Source organism: Hyla sarda, chromosome 7 (assembly GCF_029499605.1).
Source record: "Hyla sarda isolate aHylSar1 chromosome 7, aHylSar1.hap1, whole genome shotgun sequence".
Classification (NCBI taxonomy): domain Eukaryota; kingdom Metazoa; phylum Chordata; class Amphibia; order Anura; family Hylidae; genus Hyla; species Hyla sarda.
The window spans coordinates 175,561,177-175,573,669 of record NC_079195.1 but is presented as its reverse complement, the minus strand read 5'-3'; the positions used below and the strand labels follow the sequence as shown (position 1 = coordinate 175,573,669).

The 12,493-nt window shown below is 38.6% G+C and overlaps 1 protein-coding gene and 1 long non-coding RNA gene across 8 annotated transcripts in view; one reads left to right on the top strand and one right to left on the bottom strand.

Annotated features, from left to right (window-relative positions):
- LOC130282747 (uncharacterized) overlaps nt 1-6,628 on the top strand; it is a 40,703-nt gene extending 34,075 nt beyond the window's left edge. Inside the window, exons 3-4 of one of the 2 annotated variants that reach the window (XR_008846516.1) lie at nt 5,310-5,403; nt 6,186-6,628. This is a non-coding gene — a long non-coding RNA (uncharacterized LOC130282747). The remainder of the gene's footprint in view (nt 1-5,309; nt 5,404-6,185) is intronic. The other variant, XR_008846517.1, reaches the window with a different exon arrangement.
- The window catches only part of ZMIZ1 (zinc finger MIZ-type containing 1), a 348,947-nt gene that overhangs the window by 107,733 nt on the left and 228,721 nt on the right, over nt 1-12,493 (bottom strand). The window lies entirely within an intron of this gene.

The window sequence follows — 12,493 nt, the reverse complement described above, 5'->3', positions numbered from 1 at the left end:
CAAAAGCAAGACAAAATTATTATGAGTCTTTACATTTCTTCTTGACACTGGGAATAAGATTCCTTGCCTATCTTCTCTTTGCAAATTCTATAAAATTGTATTCTACCAGGTGATTCCAGATCCAATGCTGCCAGTGTTTTCAAGCCATTAGCATTGACCGAAATGCACACAATGACAATACCAAAGAAAAGGTTACACTTACATGTTTAGGAGATAAAATATTTTATTTCTAATGGTTACTCTCTAGAGCTTGACTTTGGGCAGATGTAGTGCCAAAAGTTAGCCGAAATCCAAGGAACCCAAGGGATCAAAGTGGAGAAAATTCCTGACACGGAGAAAGGACAAAGCCGGCACATACAACACTAAGCACAGGGAGAAGCACATAGAACTGACTCCTATAAGCCTGTAGCGGTGGTGCTCCAGCAGTGTAAAGAAATATCCAGCACTCACCATGCAGGACTGTGTTTATTCACAACAGAGAAACATCTTACGGGTGGCAGGCGGGGGAGCAGTAGCTGAGGACTGGGCTAGCTGGAACAAGCTTGTTCCCATTAGCCCCCTCCTCCGCTACTGCTCCCCCACCTGCCACCCGTAAGAGGTTTCTCTTTTGTCAATAAACACAGTCCTACATGTGAGTGCTGTCTACAGCCTATTTCTTTACACTGCTGGAGAAAATTCCATCTTTATTCCTCATTCATATTCAAATAAGGCAATTCAAGAAAAGTTTTGGCCAAAAATGGCTTTTGGCAAGCAAAAATGATGCATTTTGACATAAGCATGGTTGGGTGGAATACCATACTAAGGTAAACAGTTGCAATTTGGTAGCCACCAAAAGTTGCCATTCTGTGTACATTCTGTGTGATAAGTGAGTGATGTCTATGTTTCATTTTTTTTTTAAAGTAACTATTAACTAAATTTATGTGCCTTGAGTAGTAAGGCATCATTCAGCAGAAGAACAACTGTTCAAAATTAAATGGGCACTCTCATTAAAACGAATTTTTGCTATTGCACTCCTTATGGTAAAAATATTTCTAATATACTTTGTTTAAAAAAAATTAAGTTTTCTAGGTTTTACTTGTGCTTAAAAAAGCTCAAGAGCACAACTCATACACAGACTTTGGACCAAGTGCAGCCTGGAGTGCTGGGGGGGGGGGGGGGGGGGGGGGGAGTGCCCAGCCAACAGCATATGGCAGTTATGTGTGAGAGGAGCTATGATTGGATGAGGCTGGACCCCCCCCCCCAGCACTCCAGGCGGCACTTCCTGTGTTCGGACTTCGGTCCAAAGTCTGTGTATGAGTTGGGGGAAAATGTGCTCTTGAGCTTTTTTAAGCACAAATAAAACATAATAAACTTCTTTTTTTTTAACAAAGTATATTAGAAATATTTTTCATTTACCATAAGGAGTGCAATAGCAAAAATTTGTTTTAATAAAAGTGACCCTTTAAGCCTCAGTATAAAAGAGAAAGAATGATAAATTATCCCCACACCTAAAAGGTTAGATAGTAGCGCTAGTAAATGATGGAGCAACTAACAATATTTAGTCAACTATCCCACTGTCACAAAATTAAGTTTTCATGGGCCCATGTGACTCAGTGCTATGCTGTTCAATGAGCACTTGATAGGAGAAAGCCTCTGAGACTTGGAGGAACATTTATCAAACAAGCCATAGTATCAAGTTTTGAAGCATCATTGCTTTAATTGTCAAGAAGGAGCTCTGGGGAGCACAGGAAGCAGACTTTGCTTACACCTTTCTGCTGTGTGCAAGAGACAGAAACACCTCTTCTAATTCTTTGACAGATAATGAGATCAGAAATAAGCAACAGTAAGCCATCTCAAGAACATAGTCTGCATATTGACATATAGGAGCCACAGCAAGTATGGCGTGTGTGACTGGAAATAAATCATGCTCTCCGAGAATTGTTAAATCAAATAATGTTGGTGCAAGTTAATATTCTCCACATATTGAGAATCATTCAAATATAAGTACACATGCACACTAGTGTACTTATGATCTAGCGTACAGTATGATCTTCTGGCAGGCATGATGTCCATAAAGTCAGTTTACAGAAATGGAGCTTTATGCCGCTTTAAAGGGGTACTCCAGAGGAAAACATTTTTTTTTCTCAAATCAACTGGCGCCAGAAAGTTAAACGGATTTGTAAATGATTTTTATTAAAAAATCTTAATCCTTCCAGTACTTAACTGCTGTATGCTCCACAGGAAGTTCTTTTCGAATTTCTTTTCTGTCTGGCCACAGTGCTCTCTGCTGACACCTCTGGCCATGTCAGGAACTGTCCAGAGCAGGACAGGTTGGCTATGGGGATGTCCTCCTGCTCTGGACAGTTCCTGACATGGACAGAGGTGTCAGCAGAGAGCACTGTGGTCATACAGGAAAGAACAACTCCACTTTCTCTCCAGTATACAGCAGCTAAAAAGTACTGGAAGATTTTTTAATAGAGGTAATTTACAAGTCTGTTTAACATTCTCGAGTCAGTTGATATGAAATATTTTTTTTCCCACCAAAGTACCTCTTTAAGGGGTTTCCTATCAAAGTTATCTCCTATCTACAGAATATGCGATAATAAGCAGATCATTCGAGGGGGGGGGGGGGGAATGTCTGCTGGGACCCCTATAGATCCTAAGAACAGGGTAATAATTGTTTCCTAGAATTAAAAGGTGAAGACCATGCCTGCGCTGCAACCAATTAGTTATCTATGGAATCGCCGAACATTTCCAAGTTCATGTTTGGCAGCCCCACACACAATGAATGAAGCGGTAGACACTCAGACAAGGTCTGCATTATAAATTTTAGGGACAATTATGTCCCTGTTCTCAGGATCAACTGAGATCTACTTGTCCTCAGAATAGGGAATAACTTAATAAGATGGGAAAGCCATTTTAAAGAGAACCAGTCATCACTTTTATGCTGCCCGAACCATAAGTTATCAGGGCAGTCCACACATTAGCTTTGATAAATTAGATCATTCCCTGTTTGGGTATAGGGAGAGATCTATCAATTATGGCCAACGGGGCAAGCAGAAGAAACAGGGCAACCGCCCCAATCATTGTGTCTCAGGCAGCATGAGAGCAAACTTCTATTGGGGAGATTTATCAAAACCTGTGCAGAGGAAAAGTTGCTGAATTGTACGTAGCAACCAATCCGATTGCTTTTTTCATTGTTCATAGACCTTTTAAAAAATGAAAGTAGCGAGCCTATTCCTACCTATACAGGTTTTGATAAATCTCCCCCATATTCCATATAAAAGGGTAGTTCAGTAATTACATTTCTTTTTAACCGGTTGCCGTCTAAGGACGAGCTGGCAAGCGTTGTTTGGCACGGGCTCCCGACTCGGGCCCGCGCCATACTGGCCAGCCCCCAACTGATTCCTGTAGCTGAGGGCCGGCGTTAATAGCCAACATGCAGTGATTGCCGCCGGACGGCTATTAACCCTTTAGATCGCCGTTTTCAAAGTTGAAAGCGGCGTCTAAAGGGACCTTTAAACCATCCCTGGTGGTCCCCCCCCCCCCCGTTGATCTGTATGAGGAATCTAATGATTCCTCCTAAAAGTGTTAAAAAAAAAGTTGAAGTAAAAAACAAAAAACAAACACCCATTAACCCCTTCCTTATTAAAACTTTAAATCGCCCCCCTTTTCCCAAATTCCATATAAAAAATATGCAACCATAAAAAAAGTAAAAATAAAAAAGTTATAAGGCTCCGAAGATGACAATTTTAAATTCATTTTCATTCGTGTAGTTATGATTTTTTCCAGAAGTACGACAAAATCAAACCTATATAAGTAGGTTATCATTTTAATTGTATGGACCTACAGAATAAAGAGGTGGTATCATTTTTACCGAAAAAAGTTACAAAAGTTAAAAAAATTTTCATCAATTTTGTCGCATAACGATTTTTTTTGGTTTTGCCGTAGATTTTTGGGTAACATGACTGATGTCATTACAAAGTAGAATTGGTGGCGCAAAAAAATAAGCCATCATCTGGATTTTTAGGTAAACAATTTAAACTTTGTAAAATGTAAAAAAAATAATATATATACTTGCCTCCCGGTCCCTCACCACTCCAAGTTTTATGCTTCTTGCCTGGCCCCTCACAACACACAGATTGTGACCACTAAAACCCTCACACACACACACATTAAGTCCTGGATCAGGAAGCATTAAAGTAATGACAGGTTTCCTTAAAGTATAAGGCATAGGTCAAACATATACACTATACTATATTCCAAATGTTTATGAAATCGCTATAACACATACTCAGTGAGCCTGACAACCTTGTCTAGGTGAACAAGACACCTGTACTGGCATCACTAAGATCTTTTAGCAAGTGTTATCACAGGAAGGTTAGAGAGGCAACTTGCCTCTTCCTAGGCACGTCAAGTCCAATCAGATTCTTAATTGCATTGTTCTTGTCTAGGTCTTTAAACCATGATAGATCATTCCCTCCAACAGCTCTATCATGCTATTCATCATCTGTTCCAATCTGATAGCTCCACCGTGAGCAGTGAACAGAAAAATGCTTACTACAGCACCCATAATGCTCCCAAAGTCTTCTGGATTTGAGCTGCAAGCTCAAGAGATTACGTTTTCACACATAGGTGCTCCTCCTGTACGCTGCCGGAGAAGTATTTCAGATTTTACCATGAGACACAAAGGGAAAGTTCCACCAATAGCAGATAGAAAGCAAGGAAGAGAACACACCGTCTTGCACAAGTTGAATTTATTCATAAAAAAAAAAGGGAGGAGTATAAAACAAGGGGTTCTTGTGTAGCTATTTTAGGATAGCTTCTACTTCTATTTCATTCACTTGACTGCAAATGTAACTTGCTATCAGAACCACAGCAGGTTTTAAAGCAGGACCAGTCACAACCAAATTCCTTGCTCCAGAATACACATCCAGTTAGCTGGATTTATTTTACAGCGCAGTGAGGACCAAACATTTCCTGAGAACAGAGAGGGAGGGGAGAGCCGAGGATCCACTCCAACCATCTTTACAGCCTGCAGCAAACAGGAAACATGTTGTTTTTCATATTCACGTTCCTACCTTTAACCCCTTCCCAGCAGGCCATCATGTGCATGTGGCATCCCATTCGCTTCAGTCATGCTAAAGTAATTAGGGGCATGCAAAAGTAGTATTAACAATGTGACTGCTGAAAGCTTCAGTTCATGTCCTGGACATCAGAAGTAAACAAAGCCACATGAAAAATACCTAATATGCTACACTCAAAGGTTACGAAGAATGTTATTATAGGTTTTACATTACATTATTATTGGAAATGTTGTATTTCTACAGAACAACAGTCCTGGTAAACAAAATGCAGATCACATCTGTAAACTGCTCAACAGAGATGACGGTGTTACCTTCATACAAGTTGAAATTGGAAAAGGTGAAGAGAGACGGAAGTTATAACCGCCTATGTGTACATACTTCACTTATAAAAGTCTTATTAAAATGCTGCTTACTGTTTGCAGATAGTTAACGTGGACAGTAACTGTGATATGTGCTGCATATAAAGTGGAGTGGCTACAAAACCACACAAAGATAGTCAGCAGTTTGTTCTACTACTAAATATACAATATTTTATGAACAGCAGACACATTTATGATTGAGTTTAATGCAGATAGGACTGTAGTAACATGTACAGAAGGAATCAGAATTATTTTATTAAAAAGGGGTTGTTTGGTTTGGAAAGTTATTTATTTATTTTTTTAAATACCCTTTTGTGGCATTCTGAATTTCCAATCTTTAATATCCATCAAATCCATTGATTGAGGAGGCAAGGCACTGTGGTGGACCAGAGATCTCTGATCCAGAAATCAAAGTAAAAATAGCAATTCTTAACTATAGTAGCACTTATAATAAATATTATTAAGTTTTCTTTCAATTGTATTGTAACAGATTCTCTTTTAGAGTTGTATTGTAATACCAAACATGGCCCATGCACAAGGGTGGTGCTATACCTGGAAAGCAGATGCTTTTTCATAACCCTGGACAACCCCTTTAAGCAGACTGTTTTCTTTCAAAGACTTTACAACACAGATTTCTGACTAGTATAAACATGCAATACCCAACTCTCGTCTTGATCATCACGTTATGCAAGCACTAAAAATACTTTTGAACTTATCAAGTACATTTTACGTAACACAGGTTTTTGTTTGTTTTTCTAAGGAAACGTCAAGCTAGTGTCTCAAATGTTTCTTAAATTCACACATTACTGTCTTCATTGCTCAATAATCTTCAGTGAATCCAGAGGGAAGACAGCACTCCGGAGAATCACATTAATCTCTCAGTCAACTCCAGCAGCACAACTTGGAATGGCTTGTTAGCTGATGAGGTCTTTAAGCTTCTCAGAGGCTCTGTAACTAGACACCTTGAAACCCGCTACTGATAATGCCTTTGTTCTGACTTCCAACTAACACAAGAGTTTTCGTATTGTAGTTGCTCAAAGGATCAGACTGTTACAGCACTCGGCACTTACCTCTGCTGAAGCACAAAGAACGGCCAGATCTTGTACTCCAGCACAATGACGAATAGCTCGTGCACTACAGCTTCTGGCAAAGAATACGGACTTACCACACTTAGAGGATGGTCACCAAGCTTCATTACTTTATAACAAAAACTGCAGGTATTACACACAAAAAAAAAAAAAGTTCCCCCCCCCCCCAATTTCTGTCTCAATGAAAGGTCATTTGGGAAGATTTATCAAAATCTGTGCTGAGTAAAAGTTGACCAGTTGCCCATAGCAACCAATCAGATCGCTTCTTTCATTTTTGAAAAGGCTTCTGAAAAATGAAAGAAGCAATCTGATTGGTTGTTATGGTCAACTTTTCCTCTGCACAGGTTTTGATAAATATCCCCCCCCCCCCCCCATCCTTTTTATTAAAGGCAAATATTTTTTCCCTAAATCAACTAGAGGAAATAACTATGGAATTATCAACTAGATTTCTTGCTCCTCTTATGGCTTTTACGACAACTGAATTATTTGATGCTTGGACTTAATATAAAATATTCTACATCAAACTGGTTCCAACTTTTTCAGGATACACTGCAGGACATTGAGAAGCTGAGCCACTTTATCTGAGAAGAAAAGCCTACATCAGTGTAGAGGTCCTGTCAATGCAGACACTGAACTGCATTTATTAACGTTGGCACTAAGATAACACGTTTTGTGCTCTTTAATCAACACTTGATCAGATATTTGTCTTTTGAGTAGCAACTTTTGCAGCACGAAGCCTTGTCACGGCCCATTTTTTTTTTTACTTTCACCATAAACATTCAATTGGATTAAGCTTTCGGTTGTTCGCTGCCTATGTCAATAAAGATGTTATCCAGCATTAAGAAAATGGAGCAGATTTCTTCAAAAACCACATTTGTCTGCAGGCTGGGTGTGATTTTGCAACTTAGTTCTATTGAAGTGACTGGAGTCAAGTTGTAATACCACACACCAACTACTGACAGGTGTGGTGCTGTTTTTGGAAAAAATTTGCTAAATTATTCTATTACAAAACAACCCCTTTAAGTTGATAAGCTTTCTTGAAGAAGAGCTTTAACAGGGTCTGGTATTTTCAAAACATTTCCCATGAGCAGAAAAGTTTTTTTTTTTTTTTTCCCTTTAAAAAAAAACACAAATATTCACCTGTACAATCCCCTGCTGTTTGGTCCTGCTGCAGCCAATCATTTGCTGCAGTGGTCATGTGATATTATTGCTGCAGGACCAGTGGGGACATTCAGAGAAGAAGCAGGATATAAATTCGATCTGACATTTTTTATTTTAACAAAAATACCTCTTTTTAGGCAACATTTTTAAATCCTAGACAACCCCTTTAAAACATTGTACAGTAACAAAAATTACCATAAAATAACTCCATCATTGTCAAAGCAATGTCTAACTATGTAATTTGGTGTAAAGTGTTCTAAAGTAGGAAAATGTACAGTGATCCCCCGACCTACGATGGCCCCGACATACGATACTTTGAACATACGATGGCCTCTCAGAGGCCATTGCATGTTGAAGGCAGCATCAACATACAATGCTTTTTTATGTCGGGGCCATCGCATAAACGGCTATCTGGCAGCGCAGACTGCTTCAGCTGCTGCCGGATAGCCGTTTAAGGTGCCCAGTGTGGTCCGGTGAGTGTTACTCACATGTCCTGATGTTCCAAACCGTCCTCTTTGGGCTCCGCTGCATGGCCGTCACTCTGCCGTCATCCAATAGGAGCGGCGTGCGTAGCAACGTGATGACGGCGATGGAGAGTGGCGATCCAGGGCAGCGGCGACGGTCCAGAGCAGCGAGGACACCCAGGGGATGTGATGACAGGGAAGATCCAGGGCAGCGGTGATGGTCCGGAGCGGCAGGGACATGTGAGTATAACTTTCTATACTGTACTGTATTACTATTGCACGGATCTCTCAACATACGATGGATTCAAGTAACGATGGTTCATTTTGAACGAATTACCATCGTATGTTGAGGGATCACTGTAATTGTTTTCTTCATCTTTGTTTCTTTAAAATGGCAAAAGACTAAAGTTTTAGCATTACCTCCTTGGCTAATTCTGACTGATGACTCATCATTGAATATCACTTTCATCCAATCATTCACACTTTATGATTGCCTTTTCCTTTCTCTGTACTTGTTTCTCTCTTTTTAGGTGTTAGTGCTGGTTTTCATTTGAAATATTTAAATCCCATTATATTAAATTAATTTCTTCTATGTATGTTAAAGATTTTAACTCCTGTTCTGCCCTTTTGTTTTTATATGCTCTATTGTGCATTTTTATTTTCAAGATATTTTGCTTTGAATCCTCTCTCTCAGCAGCATTACGTATTAGTCGGTATGGTTTCCTTTCATAACCTCGACATGTTGTTTATACTTGCACCAATTTTTAATCATTAGTGAATGGGAACAACTGACATCTTCTGCAACACTCTGTGGATTACCAACATGAAGAAGTTTTAGAACCTTTTCCATTGTTTTAAATTACAACTCTCTTGTTGTGGTCATGTTTTCATTCTTTTAGTTAAGTTTAAGGGTATGTTCACACTACGGAATTCCCGTGGAATTCCGCGGTGTGAACTTAACATTAGTGTGAATGGGTCTCCGCGAGACCAGTTCACACTGCCGAATTTCAGCGGCAGACAATTCCGCCGCTGAAATTGTTCCGCGCAAAGAAAGAACATGTTCATTCTTTGCGCGGAAGTCCGCAAGCAGTGCATAGCTATCAATGGTGACGGCGCAGTGCCGCGCGGTCCTACCACCGCCGCCAGCTTCCAGTCTGAATCTCAGCTCGCTGAATTCAGCTAGCGGAGATTCCGTTCACACACTGTAGTGTGAATATACCCTAACAGTTCAATAAGCTTTGTTAGCCTTCTCCCTTCTTTTTAACCCCGAAAGGACTCAGGGTTTTTCCATTTTTGCAATATTCCTCCTCACATTTTAAAAACCATAACCCTTTCAATTTTGCACCTACAGACTCATATGATGGCATTTTTTGTGTACCACCAATTCTACTTTGTAATGACATCAGTCATTTTACCCCCAAAAAAACTGAAAAAAAAATGTAAAATCCTTGTGCGACAAAACTGAAAACAAAAATGCCATTTTGTAACTTTTGGGGGCTTCCGTTTCTACGCAGTGCATTTTTCAGTATAAAAGACACCTTATCTTTATTCTGTAGGTCCATACAATTAAAATGATACCCTACTTATATAGGTTTGATTTTGTCTTTCTTCTTGAAAAAATCATAACTACATGCATAAAAATTAATACTTTTAAAAATGTCCTTTTCTGACCCCTATAACTTTTTTATTTTTCCGCATATGGGGATGTATGAGGGGACATTTTTTGTGCCGTTCTCTGAAGTTTAACTTTATCTGAACCATATTTGTTTTGATTGGACTTTTTGATCACTTATTATAACATTTTTTTATGGTATAAAAAGTGACCAAAAAGTCGCTATTTTGGACTTTTGATTTTTTTTTTTACGTGTACGCCATAAACCGTGTGGTTTAGGTAACAATATATTTTCATAGTTCGGATATTTACAAACGCGTCAAAACCACATATTTATTTACAAGTTTTGTTTGTTTTTTATGGGAAAAGGGGGGGTGATTCAAACTTTTATTAGGGAAGGGGTTAAATCACATTTATTTACAATTTTTTTACCCTTTTTTTTTTTGCAGTGTTATAGCCCCCATAGGGGACTATAACATGCAGTACATTGCTTGCATACACTGATCAATGCTATGCCATAGCATTGCATTGGTCAGTGTTATCGATGCTCCACTGCTCCTGCATGGATCTCAGGCACGGAGCAGTGAATAGATGATCGGACAACAAGGAGGCAAGTAGGGACCCTCCTTGTGTCCGTACAGCTGATAGGGACAAGCAGTGGTCCAGATCAGCCCGACTGAGCTGCGGGGAAGGTTTTACTTTCACTCTAGGGTCACTAAAGGGTTAATACCGGACATCACTGCGACCAGTGATGTTCGGTATTAGCTGCGGATCTTGGCCAATGATAGCCATCTGGACCGACCCGATATGATGCGAGATCACCCCGTGACACCCCCCCCCCCCCCCCCCCGTTATATTGCGGGAGTCCTGCGTCGTTAAGGAGTTCATTCTTTTTTTTCCCCTCAACATTAATCAATTCTATATATATATTTTTTCACTTACATTTTTATTTAGATTTTTGACAAATTAACAAAGAAAAAATCAATACAAGATTTACATTATATTGACATATCTTAGTAGCATTAAATTCTTTTTAAGACAACTTTATCCAAAGCCCTCCCCCAGGAGGATCGAGAAAGACGGGGAAAAAAAAAACAACAAAAAAAAAACAAAACACAAATTTACTAAGTGTATCGATGACTAGAACCAGAATAATTTAGGAGACCCATCTGGACCAAAGTAATGCGCATCTCTTTTCTTTTTTTCCTATTCCCCTTAGCCGACAAGAACTGATATTTTTTCACTTTATTTATCAAATTTAACCAATGTTCTATTAAGGGAATTGTATTTGATATCCAAACCCTTAATATAAGTAATCTAGCATAAAATAGTACTTTCAAGCATAGCTCTACATTATTCCTCAAGTTCCCTTTATCTCCCAAAATGGCAACCTCTATCGTGAAAGGGAGCTCTGTCCCTATCCTACTGTTAATTTCTTTAAATACTTTCTCCCAGTACTCTTGTATTACTCTACATGCCCAAATGATATGAACAAAATCTGTATTCTGCCATTGACATCTTGGGCAGTCAGCATCTTGCTTATATCCAAATTTCAGCAATTCCATTGGGGCCAGCTGCACTTTCCATAGAATCTTCCATTGGGTAAATCTATTATCCCTATTTAAAGAGACCAAATTAGTGTTTTTAAAAAGACTGTGCCAAAACCCCTCGTCCTTCAATCCCAAACATTAACTCCATCTATCCCTCACCCTGTGCTAATTATTTCAGTTTAATTCATGCAATAACAATTTATAAATTTGTGTCATATCTTTTTTCCCCATAGGTATTATTTCCAAAGAAATTGAATATATGATGTGTATCAATTTGAAATACTGTTTTATCCACTGTACATTTGTAAGCTTGATGCATTTGATAATATCTTAATCTACACCCTGTTCCAAATTATGCAAATGATATTTTTCTCATTTACCTAAATAATTGATGTAAATAACAGTCAGCATAATTCTCAGTTTATCAACTATTAACAGTACAATTAAAATTTTATTAAACAAAACTAATAACAGTATTTTTTTTAACCATAAAAAACTTAAAATGCACTGTCCCAAATTATTACACACAGTAAGTTTCAAAACACTTTATAGGTTGTAAAGAACTGAAAATTGTCAAATCAAAAAGCTATTTAAATCAAACTTTTAACAACATTTTAACTTTTTAAATATTTGAACAGGTCACGTTACATTTTAACATAGGACCCCTTATTTTAGTAAAACCTAATTTAGTCAGTGATCTATGCGCCAGTAGGTGCTACAGTACTATATGTGAATTTTTCTACTGGATCGTAGTCTCACATTTTACATATCAGTGGGTACAAGGCTGTAACCCCACCAATCCAAGATAGAGTAACACTCCAATAAATAGGTGATTATTCTTTTTGGATGGAATCTACATTATGGAGAAAGACTGTTTCTAAACTCCAGTACGCCATAAATCGATACAAATAATGGAATGGAATGCACTTTCCTTTTAAATTCCAAATCATTCCTACTTTGAGGGTTCTGTGGTTTCCTACTACATCTTGTTTACACTAGTGGCACAATGATGTGTCATACATAGACATGTGACTACACAGACTATGCCATCCATACTTATGTCACCACTATAGCCATTAAATGGCGGCATATGAGCCACATACACTTTAGAAACAAAGTACTCTTCATGCCTTCTCTTGTGAAATCGGGAGGGTTACAAAGACTGAAAAGAGCGAGCTTTCCTACTTTAATTC